This window comes from Eutrema salsugineum, unplaced genomic scaffold (assembly GCF_000478725.1).
Source record: "Eutrema salsugineum unplaced genomic scaffold, Eutsalg1_0 scaffold_2, whole genome shotgun sequence".
Classification (NCBI taxonomy): Eukaryota; Viridiplantae; Streptophyta; class Magnoliopsida; order Brassicales; family Brassicaceae; genus Eutrema; species Eutrema salsugineum.
The window spans coordinates 16,533,252-16,560,369 of record NW_006256829.1 but is presented as its reverse complement, the minus strand read 5'-3'; the positions used below and the strand labels follow the sequence as shown (position 1 = coordinate 16,560,369).

At 42.2% G+C, this 27,118-nt stretch overlaps 2 non-coding genes across 2 annotated transcripts; one reads left to right on the top strand and one right to left on the bottom strand.

Moving 5' to 3' along the window:
• Window positions 1–107, top strand: LOC112086876. Its single transcript, XR_002899730.1, has one exon. It is a non-coding gene; the product is annotated as a small nucleolar RNA R71 (small nucleolar RNA).
• Window positions 108–11,324: 11,217 nt separating this feature from the next.
• LOC112087016 lies at window positions 11,325–11,431 on the bottom strand. The gene has a single exon (XR_002899864.1). It is a non-coding gene; the product is annotated as a small nucleolar RNA R71 (small nucleolar RNA).
• Between the last annotated feature and the right edge of the window lie 15,687 nt (window positions 11,432–27,118).

Sequence of the window (27,118 nt, the reverse complement as noted above, 5' to 3'; positions counted from 1 at the left end):
AACCCATGGTGAGGGCACTGGTTTGTATAGCTTCTGAATCTCTCACAGGCTTTACGAAATGTCTCATTGTTGTTTTGTATGAAGGAAGAGATCTGATTCTTGAGCTTGACCGTTCTTGAATTTGAAAAGAAGTTTGAGAGGAAAGCCTGCTTACATTGCTCCCACGTTTGAATAGAACCTCTAGGCAAATTCTTCTCCCATTGGTGTGCTTTGTCTCCCAAACTGAATAGGAAGAGTCTCAGCTTGAAACCATCCTCAGATACACCATTGATCTTTGTAAGGTTGCAAACCCTGTAAAAATTCTCAAGGTGATCTAGAGGGTCCTCCATAGGCAATCAATGGAACTAAGAGTTCTGCACCATATTGAGGAGTGATTCTTTAACCTCAAAGTTATTGTTCTCCACTGGTGGAGCCTGGATACATTGCATGTTCTAGTGAGCATTTGCTCTGTCATTAGCACCCATAAAAATTGGATTCCTAACTTGAGGCTGGTGATTCCTGTGCTGGTGTTGGTTCTCCTGGTTCAAATGAGCATGATGCTCATTTCTATCCGCCTGGTTCTGGTTTACCTGATCCTTGTGCTCATTCCTTGCAGCCATGTTTTGGTTCACAAAAGGCTGCCTCATTTCTAGCTGCCTGATTTTGGTTAACCTGAGCCTGGTATTCTGCTTGATCCATTTGCTGATCCATACCCAACTGCTGAAGATGTTCTGTTCTCTCTCTTGCTCTTCTACCTCTTCTATCAAGCAGCTGAATGTTGTCAATGAAGGGCTCTAATGGATCACAACCCCTGCTTCTTCTTCTAGGCCTGTGGTTTATAAGCCTGAAATTTCGAAGACAGAACTAAAAAGTTTTATAAGTAAAGCAAAAAAACCTGATCTCAAAAACAGACCAACGACTAATGCTAAATCTTCCACACTTTGGCAATGGCACCAATTGATAAACAAGATGTTTTTGAGGCTCTTTGGGTATGAATCCCCTTTGTCTATTGTAGCACAAAAGGGTATCAATCCAAGATGTGGAGTTTAGTACACTACATTATATGATCAGCTCTTAATCAAAGCAAACCAGGATGGTTTAGTTTCAAACAGGTGACAGAATTGCAATTAAACAAGATTAAAGACTTAAACAAGGCAATAAACAAAGACATAAAATGATTAAGATGATATGAATATGATGAAACATAGAGCTCTAGATATGATAGTTGGCTAGGGTGCATCATGATCTAATAATAAGCTAATGACAATGATGATGAATGATCTCAGCAGCTTAGGATTCAACTCAGGTTTTAATCTTTCTCCTGCGTCAAAACACTAAACCAAACATCGCTCATACCATCATTAGAACACAATGAGAGGAATACATTAAACACCAATCCTAATATACCATCTATGCTCAATAAAACATTCCCATGTGAATCAAACAATAGATTCTTGACTTAGCTGGTTCAGGCATTTCATCAAACACCTTTTGGGTGGATGAAATGCCAAAGATCTGAGTTAGAGAGATCATCTAAAACCCAGCATTAAGATCAGCATAAGCCAGAAAAAGATGCATAAATCTAGCCATAAGCAACCTTAATCAAATCCCTAAGTACCCTAACCTACATATCTAGAACCCTAATGAGGTCACTACTCCCTAATCATGATTAAATCTCTGATTCCTTTGCAAGAAGAGTAGTTAACCATGATTAGTTGATAAAGAAATATAAAAGATGGAATGATAGAGATGCACTGATGATTAAACACTCAAGAACTTTTTTGGATTAAGGATAGATTGGAGATTTCTCTCACAAATTCTTAACACAAAAGAGGCAAAAAGCTAAGAAAATAAAGGATAACCCAAAGGGTAAAACCCTAAAATGTATTTATAGTGATTCCCTAAGTTCAGGGTCAACCCGGGATAAACTGGGTGTTGACCCGGGGGAAAACAATAAAAAACGCTGACACAAAGACTCCAGGCATCATATGGTCGATGTTGTGGCCGGTGTGAATGTGTCATGAAGCTTTCCTGAAAGTGTAAGCTAACACTGGGGTTCATATGTCCGATGTCCAAGCCAGAGTGAAGAAACAAGTTTTAGCGATTGAGAATGCACCAGGCACGCATTTGAAGTTTACACTGGAGAACACATCTCCATGAGGTTGCTCGGTGTGGAGAAGAGTCTTGAACCGAGGGATGCACCGGAGTGCTTTTGGGCGATGTTCATCCCGGTGTAAAAAACATTGAGAATTACACCGGGCAAAGCATCGGGATAAACTTGGTCGGTGTTGATCTGAAGTAGATTGGTGTAAGGTTCGGCTTGCTCCGAGATAAAACATCACTGGTGTAGACCTCGGTGTCATGTTCAAAGAAGAAAATCCTCATAATATAGCTTACTCCGACCACATTCTTCTCGATGCTCATCTCGGTGTAGATAAGGACCTCTTCGCACTTAAACCTTCATAACTTTCTGTTCAGTGATCTGGACCTCAACTTTCCAGCACCAAGAGAAAGGCAGCTCAATGAGCTCAAACTTTGATATAGAGTCCATCTGAATATAATTTTGAGGGATCGACTCCAAAAGGAGCTTTTTCTCTCTCCTCCCCTTTTCTCTCCCAACCCATTCCAGCCGACAAACCCTAATTTCCTCGATCTGTCTCCTTGGTGGTTGCAGCTCCTCGCCGCCGCTGGGGAGGCCTTTGTCCTCGCTCCAGTTCATTGTGCCTAAGGTGTTGTGTAGGGTGGTGCTTTGTTGGCTCTGTGCGGCGAGTTGAATCGAAGGAGGTGTGTGGCTTTGGCTCTTCCTTCGTTTTTTTTTTTACTTCCAGTGGTAGATCCATGGCGCTCGGTGTTGGATCCCTCTAGATCTTGGTGTTGCCGCTGCGTTTTCTCTCATGGTGGTGCGGTTAGACGGATTCTTTTGGCGGTGCATGGTGTGAGATCTAAGAGGACGGGTCTTGTCACGCTGCTGCTCAGATCTGTTTCTCCTGTCCTCCCTCAGTGTATCGAAACTTGTGGTGAGCTCGGCGTGGTCTTTAGGTTAGCTCGCAGCGGCGCGTTTCTTCAAGGCGGTGATTTTCTTGGTGGCTTTGCGCGTGCTTCAGGCAGCACGAAGCTCACTGTACCAAACCGGTGTTCAGAGCTTGGGCTCGGTGTGGTGTTGCTCGGTTTCATCAGGTTTTTTTTCTCTGGTGGCTCCTTGTCTCGTCGTCGTTTGTGGATGTTTGCTCGTTTCTCTCCGATGGAGTAAGTGCTTTTATTTGTGTGCTTTGGATTGAGGCTGCTTTTAGTTCAGTCTTGTGGCTTGTTCGCTTAACTTTTGGAGGAGGTAGTAAGGCTGTCTTTGCTTGTTGTCGCTTGGCTATGTGCTAGCCGACATAGGGAGGATCTTGGTACAGTTAGTAGCGTTTCTTAGCTTCGACAGCTAGTGTGTCCTGTCCTAGTGCTAGATCTAGGTTTGTTAGTTGTGCGCCGATTATTGATGTTGAGGGCTTTCTTTGATCGGGCCTTCTTGGCTTCTTAGAGGAATAACTCTTTTTCAGACTGCCCGATGAAACAGCTTCCGTTTTGCAGATATTTCTTCGAGCCTTCCTCTAGCTTTCTTTTTTGAACATATTTTGGTTCCATTTTTCCTCGGATAGCTTCAAGCTCTTTATCGCTACTGTTTGATGCCAAATTTCTTTACCGCTACAGTGTCTAGTACCGATTGTATATTGCTTCCATGTTTTTTTCACGTTTTTTGCCATAGGACCAATCTGTTAGGTCAAACATTTTGTTCCACAATTTATAACACTTAAACTTTTCATTTTTAATGAATATTTACCATTTAGCAAAAAAAAAAAAAGATTCCATCTGCATCCAGGGAGAGCAAGGCTTACCGGACGGCTGTTCTTTGAGGCACATCGGAATCATCCGGAAATGGCTCCGAGACATGTTCTTCTCCTGGTTGCGATACATTTCAGCTCATAGTTCCAAATCAGGTGATTTCAAGTGTTCTGGAAACTAGACTCAATGCTCTCAAATATTAATGATGTGAGGATGGGAGCTATCAAGGAGGATGAAGAGGAAGCTATGATCATTCCGGCTTGACCAATGACGAGAGCAAGGGCCAAGAAGCTTGCGGGGTTGAGGACATTTGGATTAAAGAGGACATAAAAATTCAACACAACACTCTGACTTTAATTCAAACACTCTGACTTTAATTCAAATTCTTTTTTCATATGAGAATGCTTGTTAAATGAATTAAATGGTTAATAAAACTTGAATCACCTGCTTGTTAATTTATTTTTTTACGACTGAGAATTTGATCTTGATTAAGATAATTAGCAGAGTAATTAGCATCATGAGAATGAGTTAGTTAAGTGTTCTAGACCTAAGGAAAAATGATGGTTTATGTATTTGAAAGGTCTTAGATTATCCATTTATCCTTCATAACACTGAAAGTCGATAACCACATCCAAGAGCTTGTCTTTTATGATTTGCATTAATCGTGTTTAATTGTTGCTTAAGTTGTTAGCTTTGTTATCTTGTTGAACTTGAATCAATTAATCATTAGTTTGAATCTCAAACCAACTTATTATTTGAATTAGAGAGTTTGCATTCTAGGTTAGTAGACTTTTCCCAATTAGATTAATAACCTTAATGTATTGCAATGATATAAGTGTACTTAAGGAATTGATCTCAGTATTAAATATAATCCACTTTATCAAGAAGACATGTTTTTTTTTTTTAATTAATAGTGTGACAATAGGTACTATAAGAAGTTAACGATACAAAAGTAGCAGTAATCTAAAGAGCCTGAGAGTCGATCACTTATTCATGCACTCCATCATTTCTTCTATGTATGGGTATTCACTGTTAAAGTAGAAAAATCGTATGTTAGATAATATGACCTTTTATATTATAATACTATATGTCTTCTTCAAATACTTATAATTTACATTCTTCAGAAGATACTATTTTGAATACTATACACTTATAAATTATATTTTTCATCCAAATATAACGATTTATTTTAAAGAAAATAAAACTTTCATATAAAATCATATCAACAAACGTAATGTTTTTTGTATTTCTAAAATCTAAAGGCTAAACTATGTTGTTGATGATTAATAACAATTTTTATATTTTGCAAATAAGATTCTATTATTTTTATCATTAAAAACATTTATTAACGTTTTACTGTAAAAGTGAGTCTATATTTTTAATATTATATAAAATTGGATACGGTCAAACTTTTTTTTTGGATAAGATATCAGTCAAACTTATTTTATTTGTCTCAATCTTACAAAATAGTTTCTTTTGTTCCAAACCTTAGTGTCTAATATTCGAAAAAATGCCAGCAATCTTAGAAACCCATATTTTGTTTGATTTACTTCCCAAATTGTTACCGATTGTTTTGTTAATGAAAAGTATTAGTGTATTACCTATAGTACGACCAGATAGGCGGTGACATCTACGGTAACAGTTCTGGAGACAGATGGCCGGGATGGTGCCGGTGGTGGCACAACTTTGAATGCAATCTTCACGGCACTCATCAAACGTCACCACCTTGACATCTTTGACTGCCATTACCATTGCCGCCACAAACATTATCACGATTATTGAATTCCATTTCACATACATTTTGCTTTTTGATTTATTGCAGAGTCTTTGTATTTAAAATCTAATGAAGAGCTATCCTCTATTAGTCTATTTATACCAAAAAGAAGTCAACAACGATATTGGTTATTTCTTTTTCTTCTTAAAGAAAGAATATCATTACGAGTCATCTAATCACTCATTCCCGAAAATTACTTGTGCTAGTCAATATTTGTGTAAAATATCTTTGGTAATTGCCATTACCATTGCCGCCACAAACATTATCAAGATCATTGAATTCCATTTCACATACATTTTGAGTTTTGATTTTTTGCAGAGTCTTTGTATTTAAAATCTAATAAAGAACTATCCTCTATTAGTCTATTTATACCAAAAGTAGTCAACAATATTGGTTATTTGTTTTTCTTGTTAAAGAAAGAGTATCATTACGAGTCCTCTAATCACTCATTCCTTAAAATTACTTGTGGTAGTGTAAAATATCTTTGGTAATTTTGTTTGCTTGCTCTATTGTTGATTTTTTCTGTATATATTTACATGATTTCTACTCAAATAATATTATTCACACAACTGCTGGTACCAGAGCAAGGTTATTTGTGTGAATTTTTATCCACCAATATCTCTATATAACTAACTTCAAGTATATCAATTTGTTTACTAATCCTGTAAAAAGAATTACTCTTTCCATTGAAAGTTTCATAAAGTTAATGTTATAAACAAGAATATAATAAATTATTATTTTTTGAATAAGAATACTCTATTTGCGAAGAGGTCATTGACTCGAACAAAGACCAAAACCACGTACACGAGCTGAAGAAAGATCCAATGACATGTTTTAATACCAGACAAGTAAGTGAAAGCCATTCCAAACATATGGAACCAGAAAAAACTACTCGGATCATACATAACCTCGCCAACCTTCAAGAAGGCCAATCGTACTACACCAAGGGCTTGAGGACTTATCCCCTAACTGTACTTGTACCACTGACGTGTGATTCAAGACTAATTAACCAAATAACATATTTTAAGGATCATTCACCAGCCAAACCTCATTTGGGACAATTAAATTTTGAGTTACCCAATGAACCCATACCTGGAGCCTTAACCGATCCAGAGAAGGACCTAGTCAATGAATTAACTCAACTAAGGCTCAAAAGTAAATTTGTTCAGAATACTGCACAAGAAGTTCAAACACCCAAAGAATGCTGAAGAGACCATTCTAAAATCACAAAATGCCTCCGCAATAAACTATCTAGCAGATATAGACAAAATTCGACCTGGGCATAAAACCCGATCCGGAAAAATGCGATTCGGTTGAGGTTCAGTTCTTCAATATAGCCCAAATGGTTCTTGTTCAAATAATCAACAAGGTCTATAAAGTTGATATACTCTATAGTTTACTGTTTTTAATAAGGTTTTTACTATTTTTATCTAAGTATTTTTATTTGGTTTTGTGCTTTTTGAGGTAAATTTCCTGTATTTTTAATTTTAAAGTCTTAATAGGTCAAATCATTATAAAATGTTAAAACGGGTCAAAAAGGAGAAGACTACGTCCAAGACATCTTTTCAAGTCCAGAAGATCAGCCAAAAACAAAGAAGCCATGAATGTGGATCTTCAGGATACCTTTCCAGTGATGTATTGTGATGAAATTTGGTTCTGAGCTAGAATTTTGAGTCATATTTCATATGGAATCGGTGTAAAGTCAATTGGACCAGCGGTTAGCAAGATACAACGACTTTACTGAAGACATGTCTGAATTAGGCCCAATCTCGGCCCAAACTTGGTTTTTTCTTTAATAAAAGCTTAAAATAACTCTAGGACTGTATATCCTTGTTGTTAGTCTCATTAATGAGAGATCCAAAATACAATAAACACAGCCACGCCATTACAATCATCATACACGATTTCATTAAGTTTTTTTATAGTTTTTCGATTCAAGAACTTCTCGGAGAAGATCTCGCTTTGTATTCGACATATAGATAAGAACCCTTTATCTATCTTATTGTTTTATGATGATGAATGATAAGTAAGGTTTTTAGGCCTTTAGATGGGGTTATCAATCCCTTGTCTTTGTAATACAAAGGGTTATCAATCCAAATATGTGGGTAGACACTAGTTCATGATGATAGTTTCTTAATCCAAGCAATATGATGAGTTTGGTTTGTGACAAGTACTTAAAATGAAACTAAAACAAGTTTTAAATAAGTGATCAATGAAAATGAAACAAACAAAACAACCAATGACAAGTAAGCAAGATGATAATGATATGATATGATGAAGGAAAGGCCTTAGACAAGATAAATGGTTAGGGTGCTTTGATGCTAAACTAGAGAGCTAAATGAACAAACAATCAAGCAAAACCATTTAACATAGACTCTTAAGTAAGATAATCCTCTCATGAAGGCATTAAACACCTATGCTAATCCTCTATCATACCAAATTTTCATTTGAGAAGCATGAATTAACAAGCATCAAGAATCAGTCTAATAAGTCTTTTAAGCATTAAACAATCACTCTCATGATGAAAAACATGTAAACCTCTAACAATCTTGGTTCAGAAATTTGCACAAACACCTGTTGGGTGAGGAAATGTCCAAGATCTAGACCAGAGTGATGTGCAAAGATCTAGCTTTGAGAACAGCTTGTTAGAGAATGGATAATGCAAGATCTAATCTCTAAACGCTCTAATCTAACATCTTAGCACCCTAACATACTCATCTAAGACCTTAAAATGGATCTACTCACTAATCATAGTTAACACATTTGATCTTTTGCAAGGAGTGACGTTAAGCATGATTAGAAGTTTGACTGAGATAGAGAAATAATTTGATGAAAAGAAGTACTCTTAAAATCGATTAAGAAATGAGAGATATCTCTTAGAACCAAAGTCTTTACACTAAAGAGGCAAAAGAAACGAAAATGGCATCAAAGATACTTATGGTTTTTGCCAAATTGGTATTTATAGTTTTATTAAAGGGAACCGGGTCAGCCCGGAACAAACCGGGTACTGAACCGGTCTTGCTGGGTCTTTGGGTCACACCCTTGGCTTGAGAAGATGCACCAGCATTACGCGCATCCGAGAACCGAACGGCGGAGTCCAAAGATCACGGCGGACGGAGCCTTTCCGGACCGAATTATCTTGCCCGGTCTTCATCGAAGTTTGAGATCTGTGGAAGAACTTCTCAGGACAGTTGGAATCGCTTGGTTCAGAGCAGTGGTTTGAAAGATAAAGTCTCCGGAGTTCACCTCGGTCCAAAAAGCCTGTTTTCCAGTGATTTCAATACGGTGCAAAGATGTGAAATCCAGGAAGCCTTCCACTTCCCAAGCCCCGATGGTTTCTTCACCAAAGTTCGAGCTCGTTGAGTCATCTTGACTGTGGAACTGGTCCCAGAGCAATTGGAGTCGTGTGCTGAAAGTTATTGCTTCCGGAAGGTAACATGGTCGATACAAGCCTAAATGAGTTGCAACACGCGCTAAGTGTTTTCACAAGCCTCGGTATCTTTACCTCGGCATCACTCAAGTCGAGACTCATATCTTGGAAGTATTTTGGACCAGACCTCGTCCCAAAGCCTTGGCATGATTAGATCGAGGCATGCATACGTAAGAACTGAAGCTGGAAACGACTAAGTGTTGAGAGTACCCCTCGGTGTAATGACCTCGGCGTGCATGCCCGACTGTGTTCTCCCAAACACCTCGACATCATGACCCCTCGACATTTTACCCCGAGGTCCCTTGTCACGAACCCAGATTCAAGAACAGAATGGCTTAAGAACACACACGTGAGGATGGATAAAAGACTAGGGTTCATGCATGTTCTTGGCGTGTTCTTCACGAGATCTTCATTTGGATCCGGACTCACGTGCACTCCTCGACATGAAGACCTCGGCTTCACTCTCCGACACACCGTGGCACTCACCCATCAACCAAAGAAAGCGGTTCAGTACCCGGTTTGTTCCGGGCTGACCCGCGACACTTTCCCTTTGCTATAAATACATTTTAGGACCAAAAAACCTAATCATCTTATCTCTTATCTGTTTTTAGCCTTAAGAACTTGCCTCTTTTGTGAAACTGGATTAATCTAATCCGATATCTCGTTTTTGCATCAAAATCTCGTTCTTTCTTTATTTCTTTTATCATCTAAACATCAAGCTCCTTATCATGACTAGCTACACGTCTTGCAAAGGACTTAGTGAGCTCGTTATGATCAGTGAGTAGTCGTTTAAGCGACTTTAGATAAGTAGATTAGGGTGCTTTCAAGGTGGATTAATGGGTCTAGGTGTCTAGTCTTGCATGTTTCATTCCTTAACCGACGAGACCTCTAGGCTGGATCCAAGCACATCACTTGAGGTTCAGATCTGAGACATATCTCGCATCAAAAGTGTTTGTAGAAATGTCTGAACCACTCGGTTAAGGGTTTAAGAGTCTTTCATCGCGAGAGTGATAGTTTGTCCTCTTAAATGACATATTTGAACTGAATCTTATTGCTGACTGATTCGTGCTTCTCAAAAGATATTTTGGTATGAAGGAGGATCAGTTTAGATGTTTAATACTTTCATGAGAAGATTAACATGCCTTGAGTTCAAAGTTAAATGAAACCGCTTGATAAAATGATTCATTAGCCCATTAGCTTAGCTTGGAAGCACCCGAGTCGATTATCTTGTCTAAAGTCTCTGCCTTTATCATTCATTATAATCATCTGAATCGTTTATTTGTCATTTGCATCTTAGCTTTGTTCAAATCTCATTATTTGCTTTACTTTTATGCTCATTCGCTTGATACTTAGCCTAGTAAAAACCTTTACTATTCTCTCTTGACCTAATGAACAAATGACATAGATAGTGTCTCGTTTACAAGCTTGGATTGACACCCCTTTGTACTACTCTGACAGGGGATTGATAACCCTTATTAAGGCTTAAAAACCTTAGTTATCAATTGGCGCCGTTGCCAACTTGTAGGAGCATTAGTCTCTTGTTTGTTCTTAAGTTCAAGCTTTTCTTTCTTTTGTTTTACTAACTCCTTTCCAAGTTCTTGTTTTGTTTTCAGGTGCATGAATACCAGATCTCGGAGCACAGGATCGCTTTTCCCATACGACGATAACATCGACCGATTAGAAAGGGGAGCTCGCGAGAGAGAACGACACTTTGACAGACTTGGAATGGCAGAACAACAACAAATGGAGCAACAGGCTCAGGCAGCCGAGCACCAGGCTCAGGCTAATCAGGCGCAGGCAGGAAGAAATGAACAACAAGCATATGTAAACCAACAACAGGCTCAAAGGAACGAGAGGCTTGCTCAGCAAAACCAACAACAAGCGAATAGAAATGAGCAACAAGCCCATCATGTTCATCCGCCACCGCCACAAGTTCAGAGACAACATCCTCCAATCTGTGTTGGAGAGAATGACCGAGCTAATGCGCACCAATACCGAGCTGGGATTCAAGCTCCACCAGTTCAAAACAACAACTTTGAAGTTAAAGCTTCCCTGCTCAATATGGTGCAAAACTCAAAGTTCCACGGACTGGCTGGAGAAGACCCTCTCGAACATCTAGATCAATTTGATCGGGTTTGCGACTTAACTAAGATAAATGGCGTCTCCGAAGATAGCTTCAAGCTACGCTTGTTCCCTTTCAGCCTCGGTGATAAAGCACACCAGTGGGAAAAGAATATACCGAGGGGTTCTATACAAACCTGGGAGCAATGTAAACTGGCGTTCTTATCAAAGTTCTTTTCCACATCACGCACGGCTAAGCTCAGGAATCAGATCTCAAGTTTCACGCAGCACAGCAACGAGAGCTTTAGTGAAGCTTTGGAACGGTTCAGGAGCTATACTAACCAATGCCCACACCACGGCTTCTAAGAGGCATCCCTCTTGAGTACTTTATACCGAGGTGCACTCCCCAAGATCAGAAACCAACTCGCCACAGCCTCAAATGGAAATTTTCTTGGGAAAGAGATCAATGCGGCAATGGAATTAGTCGAAAACCTAGCCATGTTTAATGACACATATGGAGAGGAATTTGATAGAGCAAACCGTACAGAGGGATCTAGTGATGAACAGCGTATGAAAAAAGATATAAGAGAGCTTCAGAGCAAGCTTGACAAGGTTTTGATGGCAACTCAAAACCCGAATGTAGCTAACCCTCAAGACCAAGTGTACCCTGCTCAACAACAACAACAAAGCTATGCTCAAAAGGCTCCTTTTCAGAATACCTTCCAGCCCAAGCAACAGTTCAGAGGGCAACAGCACGGCTACACTCAGCAGAATCAAGCGGCTAAAGGTAACAACTTCACCAACCAACCGCAGCAACACAAGTTTCCACCAGGGTTCAATCCGCAGCCGATGGGTAATCAGCAACAGATTCAGGGACCGGGTCAGAATCAGATGGGGAACGACGTCTGTGGGATATTACAGCAACTGTTACAGGGCCAGCAAAGGGTTGAGAGCCAGCACGTGACAATGCAGCAAGATATCAGGGAGCTTAAGCAAAACCAGGCATCTACATCATCAAGAGGCCCGGCTCTACCAGGTAAACCGGAGCCGAACCCTAAAGAATATGTGAACGCCATCACATTGAGGAGTGGTAAGGAATTACAAACTCCAACGCCTAAAACAAAGCTCATTGAGGCCAATGAGCAACTAGAGGGGGAGGCAGCCTCAGATGATGCGCACAAAGAAGAGATCTCAGAGAAGGAACCGATCAATGACAAAGGAAAAGAGGTGGAAAAGACAACCGAGCCTGAAAAGCCCTATGTTCCACCACCACCTTATCAACCCAAGATACCATTCCCAGGGCGTTTCAAAAAGAAAATCCTAGACAAAGCCAAGGCGGTCTTTGAGAAACACTTGGAGAACACGCAACTAACCTTACCTATTATAGATGCTTTCTTAGCTATACCCCAGCTTGGGAAGTTTCTAAAGGACGCGATCCTCAACAAGACAAAGGAGCTCCAGGGTATGGTGATACTGAGTCATGAGTGCAGCGCAATAATACAAAGGAGATCTGTACCAAGGAAGCTATCCGATCTGGGCAGCTTTACTTTGCCGTGTGCCTTAGGTCACCTGAAGTTCTCAAACTGTTTATGTGACCTGGGAGCTTCTGTGAGCTTAATGCCTTACACGGTGGCCAAGAGATTGGGATACAAAAGCTACAAGACGGCCAAGATCTCTCTTGTATTAGCTGATAGATCGGTTAGATTACCGGTGGGGTTGCTTGAGGATCTACCTTTGAGGATCGGTGAGATAGAAATCCCCACGGACTTCATAGTTCTTGAGATGGACGAGGAACCATTGGACCCTATCATCTTAGGCCGACCGTTCTTAGAAACCGCAGGAGCCATAATAGATGTGAGAGGAGGAATGTGAAGGAGATGATGAAGAAACCGACCATTGGAGGTCAGGTTTTCTACGTGGAAGTAATGGAGGAGCTGGCTGATGAGCTCCTTGAAGAGTTAAACGCAGAGGATCCGTTACAAGTGGTCTTGACACGTGAACAAGGCGAGCACGGATACTTGAACGAGGAAAGCGAGGTGTACAAGTGTCTTTTGGACCAACCGAGGGAACTTGGAGCTGAGGCGAGGTTTTTGGAGCTCAGGAAGAGTGGCCTTGACATCTTAGACAGCGAGGGATCCACGAAGACAGAAGAGACACCTCGGGATATTCTGGCCGTGCATACTGAGGCCGATGGTAAACCGCGCGATAATGAAGCAAAGGCCGAGGAAGCTTTTCCAGGCCAATGCAGCTTTGATGCCGATTGGAATGAGGCAGACGCACCCCCTGTTGAGCTAAAGCCTCTACCAACAGGGCTCAGGTATGCGTTCTTAGCTCTGAACTCTACTTTTCCTGTGATCATAAACGATAGCTTGCTTGAACATGAAGAACGTGCATTGCTTAATGAAATAAGGAAATTCAGGAGAGCCATAGGGTATTCCTTGGCTGACATTAGAGGGATCTCTCCTGATATATGCACCCACAGGATCCACCTAGAGGACCAAGCCATGTCCTCTATTGAGCACCAACGTCGCCTTAACCCGAACCTTAAAGAGGTGGTTAAGAAGGAGATACTAAAGCTCCTTGAGGCAGGGATAATATATCCAATCTCTGACTCTCGGTGGGTATCTCCTGTGCACGTTGTGCCCAAGAAAGGTGGGATCACGGTGGTGAAAAACGATAAGGATGAACTCATAGCCCAAAGAACTATAACCGGCCATCGCATGTGCATTGACTATAGGAAATTGAATTCTGCATCAAGAAAAGATCATTTTCCTTTACCATTCATTGATCAAATGCTTGAACGGTTAGCTAATCATCCTTATTTCTGTTTTCTCGATGGATACTCGGGGTTCTTTCAAATACCTATAGACCCCCGAGATCAAGAGAAAACCACATTCACCTGCCCTTATGGCACTTATGCTTATAGAAGAATGCCATTCGGTTTGTGCAATGCACCGGCCACTTTTCAAAGATGTATGATGCACATTTTCTCTGATCTAATTGAAGAGAAAGTTGAGGTGTTTATGGATGACTTCTCCGTATACGGCTCCTCTTTCTCCGAATGTCTTGCTAATCTTTCTCAGGTTCTCAAACGATGTGAGGAGCATAGGCTTGTCTTGAACTGGGAGAAGTGTCATTTCATGGTCCAAGAAGGCATTGTCTTGGGACACAAGGTATCAGAGAAAGGCATCGAGGTGGATAAGGCCAAGATCGAGGTGATGGTAAACTTACAAGCCCCGAATTCTGTGAAAGGAATAAGAAGCTTCCTTGGCCACGCTGGGTTCTATAGACGGTTCATCAAGGATTTCTCCAAGATAGCCAGGCCCTTGACCAGGTTATTGTGCAAAGAAGTGGATTTCAACTTTGATGAAGAATGTGAGGAAGCATTCAAGAGGATCAAGGAGGCTTTGATCAGTGCACCGATTGTACAAGCCCCTGATTGGTCTTTACCATTTGAAGTGTTGACCGATGCATCTGATTATACCGTGGGAGCTGTCTTGGGGCAGAAGAAAGATAAGAAGCTCCACGTGATTTACTATGCCAGCTGCACCTTAGACTCGGCTCAAGAAAAGTATGCCACCACCGAGAAGGAAATTCTTGCCATTGTGTTTGCATTTGACAAATTCAGGAGTTATCTAGTGGGATCAAAGGTCACGGTTTACACAGATCACGCGGCCTTGAGGTACCTGATGTCTAAGAAGGACGCTAAGCCGAGGCTTTTGAGATGGGTCTTACTGCTCCAAGAGTTTGATATGGAGATACTTGACAAGAAAGGCATTGAAAACGGAGCCGCAGATCACCTCTCCAGGTTGAGGATTGAAGAACAGGTCCCAATTGATGACGCACTGCCGGAGGAGACCCTTATGCTAGTCAGGTCTTACCTAGAAGTGGAGGAAGCCAACACGATCAAAGAAAGAAGCCTTCCATGGTTTGCGGATCTTGTGAACTACTTGTCTTGCGGTTTAGAGCCACCGGATCTTGACACTTATCAGAGGAAAAAGTTCTTTAGAGATGTGATGAGGTATTATTGGGATGAGCCATACCTTTACGTGCTTAACAAGGACCATCTCTATAGGCGATGCTTGGCCGAAGAAGAGATCCATCCGGTGCTACAAGAATGCCACGGCTCATCGTATGGTGGTCATTTAGGTGCGTTCAAGACAGTTGCCAAGGTTCTACAGAGCGGTTTCTGGTGGCCGACCATGTTCAAAGACGCCCAAGAAGTGGTCTCGAGGTGTGAAGCCTGTCAAAGGCACGGAAACATATCCAAAAGGAATGAAATGCCCCAAAACCCAATCTTTGAAGTGGAGGTCTTCGACTGTTGGGGCATTGACTTCATTGGCCCCTTTGTAAACTCATATGGGAATCAATATATCCTTGTGGCAGTGGATTATGTGAGTAAATGGGTTGAAGCGGTTGCATCTCCGACCAACGATTCAAAAGTGGTGGTAAAACTCTTCAAGAGTATCATCTTCCCACGGTTTGGAGTACCAAGAGTAGTCATCAGTGATGGGGGAAGCCATTTAATCAACAAGACCCTTGAGAGTCTTTTGAAGAAGCAAGGAGTAAAGCACAAGGTGGCCACCCCTTATCATCCGCAAACCAGCGGCCAAGTGGAGGTTTCCAACCGTCAGATAAAGGCCATTTTGGAAAGGTCCGTGAACTCATCCAGAAAGGATTGGAGCAAGAAACTTGACGATGCTCTGTGAGCTTACAGAACCGCCTACAAGACCCCCATTGGGACTTCACCATTTAACTTGCTCTATGGGAAATGCTGTCATCTACCGGTTGAGTTGGAATACAAGGCCTTGTGGGCAGTGAAACTTCTGAACTTTGACATCAAGACCGCACAAGAGAAGAGGGTTTTACAGCATCATGAGCTTGAGGAGATCCGGTTAGATGCTTTTGAGAGCTCTAAGATCTACAAAGAAAGAACCAAGGCGCTTCATGACAAGAAGATACACAAGAGAGAGTTCAGAGAAGGGGACCAAGTTCTGTTGTTTAACTCAAGACTTAAGCTGTTCCCTGGGAAGCTGAGGTCTAGGTGGTCCGGTCCATTCACGATTCTTGAAGTAAGACCCTATGGAGCCGTGGTTTTGAAAGGAAAAGATGGACAAGGTTTTGTGGTAAACGGCCAGAGGGTAAAGCATTACTTGGCATCAGAAACAAGGGAGGGAGCTACCTCAGTTCCTCTACTTGAACCGGAATCAGCCTGAAAAGGTATGAAAAGTCAAACTTAGCGATGTTAAACAAAGTGCTCTTGGGAGACACCCCAAGCTTACCCATGTACATATTTCGTTTTTCATCTTCTTTTTCTTTTTATTTGAAGCTTTTTGAAGGGTTTGTTAACTGTTTCAGGAGTTAGACAGTGAACCTTAAGGGTAAAAGTGAGGGACAGCTTGAAAGAGACACGGCCTGATGAATTAAGTCGAAAAGCATACATAGCCTCAGTATCGACCCTCGGTATATTCATACCATGGTCATCTTTTACCGAGTGAAAGCCTGAGAACCTCAGCTTGATCCCTCGACTTAATTTCATCATGGTCGTGTCTGAGACGTGCTGTGGTAAAATAACTAAGTGTGGGGGAGGCTCACGGTGTAAACACCTCAGTATAAATATACCGTGGGGCGATGTTCACTCAAAACGGTCAAAAACATTGATTCAAGGCCGCCACCAGTTTACACCAAGGCCAGCCTGTTTAAACCCCCAAGATTCACGTGTTCTTTGCTAAAAACAAGTGACCTCGGCATGATGCCCTCATGGTGGAGCATGGCGAGGTACTCGGTTTCAAGAAATGATCAAAAGCAATAACACATGAAACACTTAGAACGAAGTAGAGGCTTTGCGAGGTCCAAAGAAAAGACGCGAAAGCTATGGGGATTTACACGTTGGCACGGGATGAAACTACTCGGCTTGGTGCCCTCGGGGTGGAACAAGTCGAGGCAGCTCAAGAAACACGAGAAAATTTGTCTGGGTCCGTACAGCCCACGTCATCCCCATACCGCGTCCATTTGAAGGGTTGCGCGGCATTTTGAATTTGAACATCCGGTCAAAGTAGTTTTTGGCGCGGTCAATGGCTGGAGCTGGAGCAGAAGGGGGGACCAGTCCCACAACAGTCCAAATGACAGCTGGAAAGCGCGCTCCAGCCCATACCGACCTCCATACTTAGCCAAACGCAGAGTTTGCTCTCTTGACTCTTTTCTCTGCAGTTCACGAACACAACTCACTCATTTCTCGTTCATTTTGCGTGATTCCAAGCGTTCTAGACTCGTTAGGGTGTTGTCTACTCTGCATAAGCATCTCATTCAGCTTAAATCTTGGATTCCCAAAGGTATTTTCATCTTAAAGAACTCATCTTTTTCCTTCATTCTTTGCGAGCTTAAATGTTTGTAAAATATGGAATCGATTCTTTTAGAGTATATCAGCCCTTGGGAACAATTTTATAAATTCCACCATGGTAGACAACACACGAAAAACCGGTCTTTGCATTTAATATCACTTGCTCTCTAGTTTTTAAAATTCTTGAGAAAAATGCGCTTGGAATCGGTCTTGATGATGATTTGTGTGTTTGAGCTGAAATGTCTAGATAACTTGTCTCTAATCGGTTGTTCTGGCGTGTTCTTACTCTCCTTGATTTTTGAAAAAGCTATGAATACCGGTTCTGTTAGAGAAAGAGTTTTGTACTTGCCAATCTTGAGAGACATGTGCTTAACGATATACTTGGTTCTCACGGTTTATTTGAGAATCTCCCTTGCAGATGACCGGAGATCGAGCCGTCCCTACCAACGAGACAAACAAAAGTGCGGGACAGAAGAGAGTTTTGAAGGGTAAAGCCGTTTCCGTGCCACGAAGTGGAGAGACCAGCAAGAAACCCTCGATGCGACCCGATGACGAGCCAACCCCCAAATGAGCAAGAAATACTGAGCTCACTCTGGCACCAGCTCTCGAGTCAAAAAGAAACGGGAAGAAGGCAGCTGTGGGATCAGATGACGACGAGCCCGGAGCCTTAGTCCCTTATGTGCACAACAGTGACAAAAAGTCCAAGAAAGACCCAAAGCCCGAGCCCGAGGATGAACACTTCCCAACTACTGAGGAATACTTGGACCACTTTAACTCAATCAGAGTGGCTCAAGGTCGATTCCCTGACTTGGAGTTGCTGAGGAAACTCGAGATACTTGATGACGTGACTCTCATTTTTGAGAATATGGGATTGGCAAAGTTCTTTGAGATGAGCGATGTTGCCTATGAAGGGATTACACAGCAGTTTCTTGCAACCTTGGAGGTCATCATCTACCCCAAGAGAGATCCAAAGCGTTTACATGGCAAAGGATTCGGCCAAATTGAGTTTGAAATGGATAGCGTGCACTACAAGGTCAGTTTCAAGGAGCTTGATGAAATCTTTGGGTTTGAAAGGAATGGAAGCTCGCTTGACAAGTTTGTGTACCCTCGTGATGAGTTGGCCGCCTTGTGGGAAACAATATCTTTTGGACCTTACCTCGGAGGCAAGAGCAAGACAAGCTGCATAAGGAACCCTGCGATCAGATACACCAACCGCGTCTTAGCATCAACATTCTTCTCGACCTTTAACCCTGGTGTTATTCACACGGTCGAGCTTGAACTGTTCGGACTCAGACTGAAGCCGTTCATCACTCAAATGAAGAACAAGAAAGAGTTCCAAGGACCGCTGCATGTACCATCATTGGGTGCATTCTTTGCCATTCAAATGCTCACTTATCGGCACAATGTATGGTGCGACCGCAAGAAGCGAGGAGCGAGAAGACTTCAGAACGGTTGGATAGTCACCAAGATCCTGAGGGCTCAAGGGTTTATATTCTCTGATTCACCAAAGAAGCCGAATCTCATTGATGAGTTATACCTAAGCAAAAGTGGTTTCTTCGGAGGCAAGTCAGGGGACAAATGGGTTTACAACTTCACCCTACTGCATAGAGACGGCACACAGGTTCTCCTGCCTAACCGAAGCCTCACCATGCTCGACAAGCATTGTAATGTCTCATTCTACGTTCTCAAAGACCAACTGTATAACCCAGCTTTCGACCCACCAACACGCAAATGCACCAAGGCAGCACCTAGCAAACCCGAGAACACTAATGGCCCGAAAGGTTGTGATAACGAAGAACAGAGACACTATGAGAGAAGGATCGGAGCAGGCCGCTATTACTTTGATCCGCAAGTGTGGGGTGAGCCTGAATACCACACCAAGAAGCTGTACTCGCGAGTAAACACCCTCCAAAAGTGGTGTAAGTGGCAAGACAAAACCATCCACGCATTGGTGGATTGTGTGAGGCATTTGAAGAAGAAGGTAAAGCAGCTCACGAGGCCATCCTCACCGGATAAGAACTCAGCGACCTCAACCGCACCGATTACAGAGGAAGGAGTTGGAGAAAGCTCAAACGCGAGGAACCCGGAGTTTCCACCAGGCAAAGAAGACTGGATCGACCCAGCCACGGCTTTCCTGCCTGAACCCTCAGAAAGCAGCCCACTACGTCAGCCCACTCCCTCATGCTCAACATCGAATCCCTCACACTACTTGGGATCCGACCTCTCCGACTAAGGTATCGACTTCAACCCTTGTATATATGCATCTTGTATATATCATCTTGCATTCGTTCAGTTTGTCTTTTCACTTCTCTCACACGCTTTTCTAACACAAGGGACTGTGTTATCTAAGTGTGGGGGAGGAGCTTTGTGTTTTCTGATCTGGTTTTCTTTGTTCTTATTTGACTTTTGCATTCTTGAGTCTCATTTAGCTTAATAAGTGTGATAAATTACATCATTCTAGTTGCATCTCGCATTTTAAGATCGAGTCTAGTTGCATCATGTAGGATTGCATCAATGCAAGGAGCAATGATAGATTTTTTCCTGGAGAGCAAATCACTTGAGAACTTGAACTAAATATGCTTGTGAAACTCATTCTGTGCTTGTAAAGCTTGAAACGATTTGAATCTGAGAAACAAGTTTGAATTACACTCAACTCTAGCTATGTGATAACCTTGAACTTGAAATTTAAATATCTTTTGATGCATTGATTGAATAGGCTTGTGGATACCGATATACATACTTGAGCTAGAATCGTTGTTTTTACCACCCTCCTTCCTTAGCTCAAGTAGCTGAATCCATATCATGGATCAGTTCCCTCACCTTGAACCCATCTTTCTTTCGAGCCAATATTTGTGTGTGAATTGTAAGGCCACCTTGGACTGAACTTGGCAGAAAGTGTTAGGTTTAGAGCGACAAGGGCTTGGCTCATTGAGTGGTATGTTCCAACATCAAGGAACCAAGAGTATTGGTGGGAAATAAGTGTGGGGGAAAAGACTTGTTGGTGAGTGGAAAAAGGTGAGCTGAGTGGAAAAGTAAGAGTGGAAATAGCTAGGGGAATGAATGGAAATGAATTAAGTCTTGGATGTGAAAAGATAAGCTCTGAAATGAAAAGAAGCCAAAGGCTCAAGTGTTCTGAAATGAAAATGAAAAAGGCTATACTCTATGAAAGAAAAAAAGAGCTGTGTGAATAAGTGAAAACCAAGGCTTGAAAATAAAAGAAAAAGGCGAATCCCCTAGTGAAAAGAAAACGATTGTGAAGAGTGAGGATTCTGAGAGGGTGAGCAAGTGAGAAGCGCTTTGAGTGGAGTGTGGGGTGTGATGAGTCTTGCCCTTGTATGCATCGGTTGCTTTTTACCTTTAGCATTCTGCCGAAGTTCGGTCGTTCATAGAGGGATCCCTGTTGCATTGCACCCGCTTGAATATTAATGAGATCATTTTTATCTCAGGACCTTACCCTAGCCAAGCCAGCCTATTTGAACATTGCATCATTTGATTCACCGGTTACGAACTTAATTAATGTGAAAGAGTTGAATGTGATAACGGCTTGTGGAGATTCCGTGCTTTAGTTGGAAAATATCTGAGTATAGCTTTGCATTGCATATTTGAGCATGAATCCGAGTTCTCTTTGTGATCACTTCTCTCTAAAAAGGAAATATGAGCTCCATATGCATTACAACCTCTCTCTCTCTTTTGTTCTCTTTGCTTGAGGACAAGCAAAGGACAAGTGTGGGAGAGTTGATATGTCTATATTTTACATCATTTAGAGTGCATTTTAGAGTCCTCATCATATGTTTTCCCATGTAAATTGAGTCTTTAGGCATGAAAATAGGATTTAGGGCTTGCATTAGGTCCCAAAGAGTTTTGCATGTTTTGAAGTCTTTATCAGGTGCTTTGGAAGTCATTTGGAGCTTAAGAAGAGGAGCAAAGAAGAAAACGGTGAAGAAAAGGGTCAAAAATGGTGAAAACCGCTTGGAGGAATTTCTCGGCCAAATCACGTACTGGCCGGACAGAAACCTCGGCCAAAAAGTTTACCGATCGCTCATTACCGGCCAAAATCCTTACCGATCGACCAAAATCAGCCTGGGTCGAGTATCGGGTGCAAAATACCACGGGTTGAGTTTTTGGCCGAGGCGAGAGAAATTTACGACCAAAAAGCTTACCGCGGTACACAGCCCTCAGTCATTTTCCTTACCGCGGGAAGCTTTTCTCGACCAAAATCTGTCCTTGTCCGCACATTTCAAAGATCAGCAATCCGGGGAACCTTCCGGTCCGAATCAGTTGGCGGGGCCTTCATCAAAGTTGGAGAAAATCAAGCAAAGATCCCAGAACGATCGGAATCATCCAATTCGGACCAGTGGAGAGAAAGATACAGCTTCCGGAAGATGCACCAGCATTACGCGCATCCGAGAAACGAACGGCGGAGTCCAAAGATCACGGCGGACGGAGCCTTTCCGGACCGAATTAGCTTTCCCGGTCTTCATCGAAGTTTGAGATCTGTGGAAGAACTTCTCAGGACAGTTGGAATCGCTTAGTTCGGAGCAGTGGTTTGAAAGATAAAGTCTCCGGAGTTCACATCGGTCCAAAAAGCCTGTTTTCCGGTGATTTCAATACGGTGCAAAGATGTGAAATCCAGGAAGCCTTCCACTTCCCAAGCTCCGATGTTTTCTTCACCAAAGTTTGAGCTCGTTGAGTCATCTTGACTGTGGAACTGGTCCCAGAGAAATTGGAGTCTTGTGCTGAAAGTTATCGCTTCCGGAAGGTGACATGGTCGATACAAGCCTAAATGAGTTGCGACACGCGCTAAGTGTTTTCACAAGCCTCGGTATCTTTACCTCGGCATCACTCAAGTCGAGACTCATATCTTGGAAGTATTTTGGACCAGACCTCGTCCCAAAGCCTTGGCATGATTAGATCGAGGCATGCATACGTAAGAACTGAAGCTGGAAACGACTAAGTGTTGAGAGTACCCCTCGGTGTAATGACCTCGGCGTGCATGCCGGACTGTGTTCTCCCAAACACCTCGACATCATGACTCCTCGACATTTTACCCCGAGGTCCCTTGTCACGAACCCAGATTCAAGAACAGAATGGCTTAAGAACACACACGTGAGGATGGATCAAAGACTAGGGTTCATGCATGTTCTTGGTGTGTTCTTCACGAGATCTTCATTGGATCCAGACTCACGTGCACTCCTCGACATGAAGACCTCGGCTTCACTCTCCGACAGACCGTGGCACTCACCCATCAACCCAAGAAAGCAGTTTAGTACCCGGTTTGTTCCGGGCTGACCCGCGACACTTTCCCTTTGCTATAAATACATTTTAGGACCAAAAAACCTAATCATCTTATCTATTATCTGTTTTTAGCCTTAAGAACTTGCCTCTTTTGTGAAACTGGATTAATCTAATCCGATATCTCGTTTTTGCATCAAAATCTCGTTCTTTCTTTATTTCTTTTATCATCTAAACATCAAGCTCCTTATCATGACTAGCTACACGACTTGCAAAGGACTTAGTGAGCTCGTTATGATCAGTGAGTAGTCGTTTAAGCGACTTTAGATAAGTAGATTAGGGTGCTTTCAAGGTGGATTAATGGGTCTAGGTGTCTAGTCTTGCATGTTTCATTCCTTAACCGACGAGACCTCTAGGCTGGATCCAAGCACATCACTTGAGGTTCAGATCTGAGACATATCTCGCATCAAAAGTGTTTGTAGAAATGTCTGAACCACTCGGTTAAGGTTTTAAGAGTCTTTCATCGCGAGAGTGATAGTTTGTCCTCTTAAATGACATATTTGAACTGAATCTTATTGCTGACTGATTTGTGCTTCTCAAAAGATATTTTGGTATGAAGGAGGATCAGTTTAGATGTTTAATACTTTCATCAGAAGATTAACATGCCTTGAGTTCAAAGTTAAATGAAACCGCTTGATAAAATGATTCATTAGCCCATTAGCTTAGCTTGGAAGCACCCGAGTCGATTATCTTGTCTAAAGTCTCTGCCTTTATCATTCATTATAATCATCTGAATCGTTTATTTGTCATTTGCATCTTAGCTTTGTTCAAATCTCATTATTTGCTTTACTTTTATGCTCATTCGCTTGATACTTAGCCTAGTAAAAACCTTTACTATTCTCTCTTGACCTAATGAACAAATGACATAGATAGTGTCTCGTTTACAAGCTTGGATTGACACCCCTTTGTACTACTCTGACAGGGGATTGATAACCCTTATTAAGGCTTAAAAACCTTAGTTATCAAATCTTCAGGAAGCTGTATCTTTCTCTCCACTGGTCCGAATTGGATGATACCGATCGTTCTGGGATCTTTGCTTGATTGTCTCCAACTTTGATGAAGGCCCCGCCAACTGATTCGGACCGGAAGGTTCCCCGGATTGCTGATCTTTGAAATGTGCGGACAAGGACAGATTTTGGCGAGAAAAGCTTCCCGCGGTAAGGAAAATGACCGAGGGCTGTGTACCGCGGTAAGCCTTTTGGTCGTAAATTTCTCTCGCCTCGGCCAAAAAATCAACCCGTGGTATTTTGCACCCGATACTCGACCCAGGCTGATTTTGGTCGATCGGTAAAGATTTTGGCCGGTAATGAGCGATCGGTAAACTTTTTGGCCGAGGTTTCTGTCCGGCCAGTACGCGATTTGGCCGAGAAATTCCTCCAAGTGGTTTTCACCATTTTTGACCCTTTTCTTCACCGTTTTCTTCTTTGCTCCTCTTCTTAAGCTCCAAATGACTTCCAAAGCACCTGATAAAGACTTCAAAACATGCAAAACTCTTTGGGACCTAATGCAAGCCCTAAATCCTATTTTCATGCCTAAAGACTCAATTTACATGGGAAAACATATGATGAGGACTCTAAAATGCACTCTAAATTATGTAAAATATAGACATATCAACTCCCCCACACTTGTCATTTGCTTGTCCTCAAGCGAAGAGAACAAAAGAGAGACAGAGGTTGTAATGCAGATGGAGCTCATATTTCCTTTTTAGAGTGAAGTGATCACAAAGAGAACTCGGATTCATGCTCAAATATGCAATGCAAAGCTATACTCAGATATTTTCCAACTAAAGCACGGAATCTCCACAAGCCGTTATCACATTCAACTCTTTCACATTAATTAAGTTCGTAACCGGTGAATCAAATGATGCAATGTTCAAATAGGCTGGCTTGGCTAGGGTAAGGTCATGAGATAAAAATGATCTCATTAATATTCAAGTGGGTGCAATGCAACAGGGATCCCTCTATGAACGACCGAACTTCGGCAGAATGCTAAAGGTAAAAAGCAAGCGATGCATACAAGGGCAAGACTCATCACACCCCACACTCTACTCAAAGCGCTTCTCACTTGCTCACCCTCTCAAAATCCTCACTCTTCACAATCGTTTTCTTTTCACTAGGGGATTCGCCTTTTTCTTTTATTTTGAAGCCTTGGTTTTCAGTTATTCACACAGCTCTTTTTTTCTTTCATAGAGTATAGCCTTTTTCATTTTCATTTAAGAACACTTGAGCCTTTGGCTTCTTTTCATTTCAGAGCTTATCTTTTCACATCCAAGACTTAATTCATTTCCATTCATTCCCCTAGCTATTTCCACTCTTACTTTTCCACTCAGCTCACCTTTTTCCACTCACCAACAAGTCTTTTCCCCCACACTTATTTCCCACCAATACTCTTGGTTCCTTGATGTTGGAACATACCACTCAATGCGCCAAGCCCTTGTCGCTCTAAACCTAACACTTTCTGCCAAGTTCAGTCCAAGGTGGCCTTACAATTCACACACAAATATTGGCTCGAAAGAAAGATGGGTTCAAGGTGAGGGAACTGATCCATGATATGGATTCAGCTACTTGAGCTAAGGAAGGAGGGTGGTAAAAACGATTCTAGCTCAAGTATGTATATCGGTATCCACAAGCCTATTCAAGCAATGCATCAAAAGATATTTAAATTTCAAGTTCAAGGTTATCACATAGCTAGAGTTGAGTGTAATTCAAACTTGTTTCTCAGATTCAAATCGTTTCAAGCTTTACAAGCACAGAATGAGTTTCACAAGCATATTTAGTTCAAGTTCTCAAGTGATTTGCTCTCCAGGAAAAAATCTATCATTGCTCCTTGCATTGATGCAATCCTACATGATGCAACTAGACTCGATCTTAAAATGCGAGATGCAACTAGAATGATGTAATTTATCACATGTATTAAGCTAAATGAGACTCAAGAATGCAAAAGTCAAATAAGAACAAAGAAAACCAGATCAGAAAACACAAAGCTCCTCCCCCACACTTAGATAACACAGTCCCTTGTGTTAGAAAAGCGTGTGAGAGAAGTGAAAAGACAAACTGAACGAATGCAAGATGATATATACAAGATGCATATGTACAAGGGTTGAAGTCGATACCTTAGTCGGAGAGGTCGGATCCCAAGTAGTGCGAGGGATTCGATGTTGAGCATGAGGGAGTGGGCTGACGTGGTGGGCTGCTTTCTGAGGGTTCAGGCAGGAAAGCCGGGGCTGGGTCGATCCAGTCTTCTTTGCCTGGTGGAAACTCCGGGTTCCTCGCGTTTGAGCTTTCTCCAACTCCTTCCTCTGTAATCGGTGCGGTTGAGGTCGCTGAGTTCTTATCCGGTGAGGATGGCCTCGTGAGCTGCTTTACCGTCTTCTTCAAATGCCTCACACAATCCACCAATGCGTGGATGGTTTTGTCTTGCCACTTACACCACTTTTGGAGGGTGTTTACTCGCGAGTACAACTTCTTGGTGTGGTATTCAGGCTCACCCCACACTTGCGGATCAAAGTGGTAGGGGCCTGCTCCGATCCTTCTCTCATAGTGTCTCTGTTCTTTGTTATCACAACCTTCCGGGCCATTAGTGTTCTCGGGTTTGCTAGGTGCTGCCTTGGTGCATTTGCGTGTTGGTGGGTCGAAAGCTGGGTTATACAGTTGGTCTTTGAGAACGTAGAATGAGACATTACACTGCTTGTCGAGCATGGTGAGGCTTCGGTTAGGCAGGAGAACCTGTGTGCCGTCTCTATGCAGTAGGGTGAAGTTGTAAACCCATTTGTCCCCTGACTTGCCTCCGAAGAAACCACTTTTGCTTAGGTATAACTCATCAATGAGATTCGGCTTCTTTGGTGAATCAGAGAATATAAACCCTTGAGCCCTCAGGATCTTGGTGACTATCCAACCGTACTGAAGTCTTCTTGCTCCTCGCTTCTTGCGGTCGCACCATACATTGTGCCGATAAGTGAGCATTTAAATGGCAAAGAATGCACCCAATGATGGTACATGCAGCGGTCCTTGGAACTCTTTCTTGTTCTTCATTTGAGTGATAAACGGCTTCAGTCCGAGTCCGAACAGTTTCAAGCTCGGCCGTGTGAATAACACCAGGGTTAAAGGTCGAGAAGAATGTTGATGCTAAGACGCGGTTGGTGTATCTGATCGCAGGGTTCCTTATGCAGCTTGTCTTGCTCTTGCCTCCGAGGTAAGGTCCAAAAGATATTGTTTCCCACAAGGCGGCCAACTCATCACGAGGGTACACAAACTTGTCAAGCGAGCTTCCATTCCTTTCAAACCCAAAGATTTCATCAAGCTCCTTGAAACTGACCTTGTAGTGCACGCTATCCATTTCAAACTCAATGTGGCCGAATCATTTGCCATGTAAACGCTTTGGATCTCTCTTGGGGTAGATGATGACCTCCAAGGTTGCA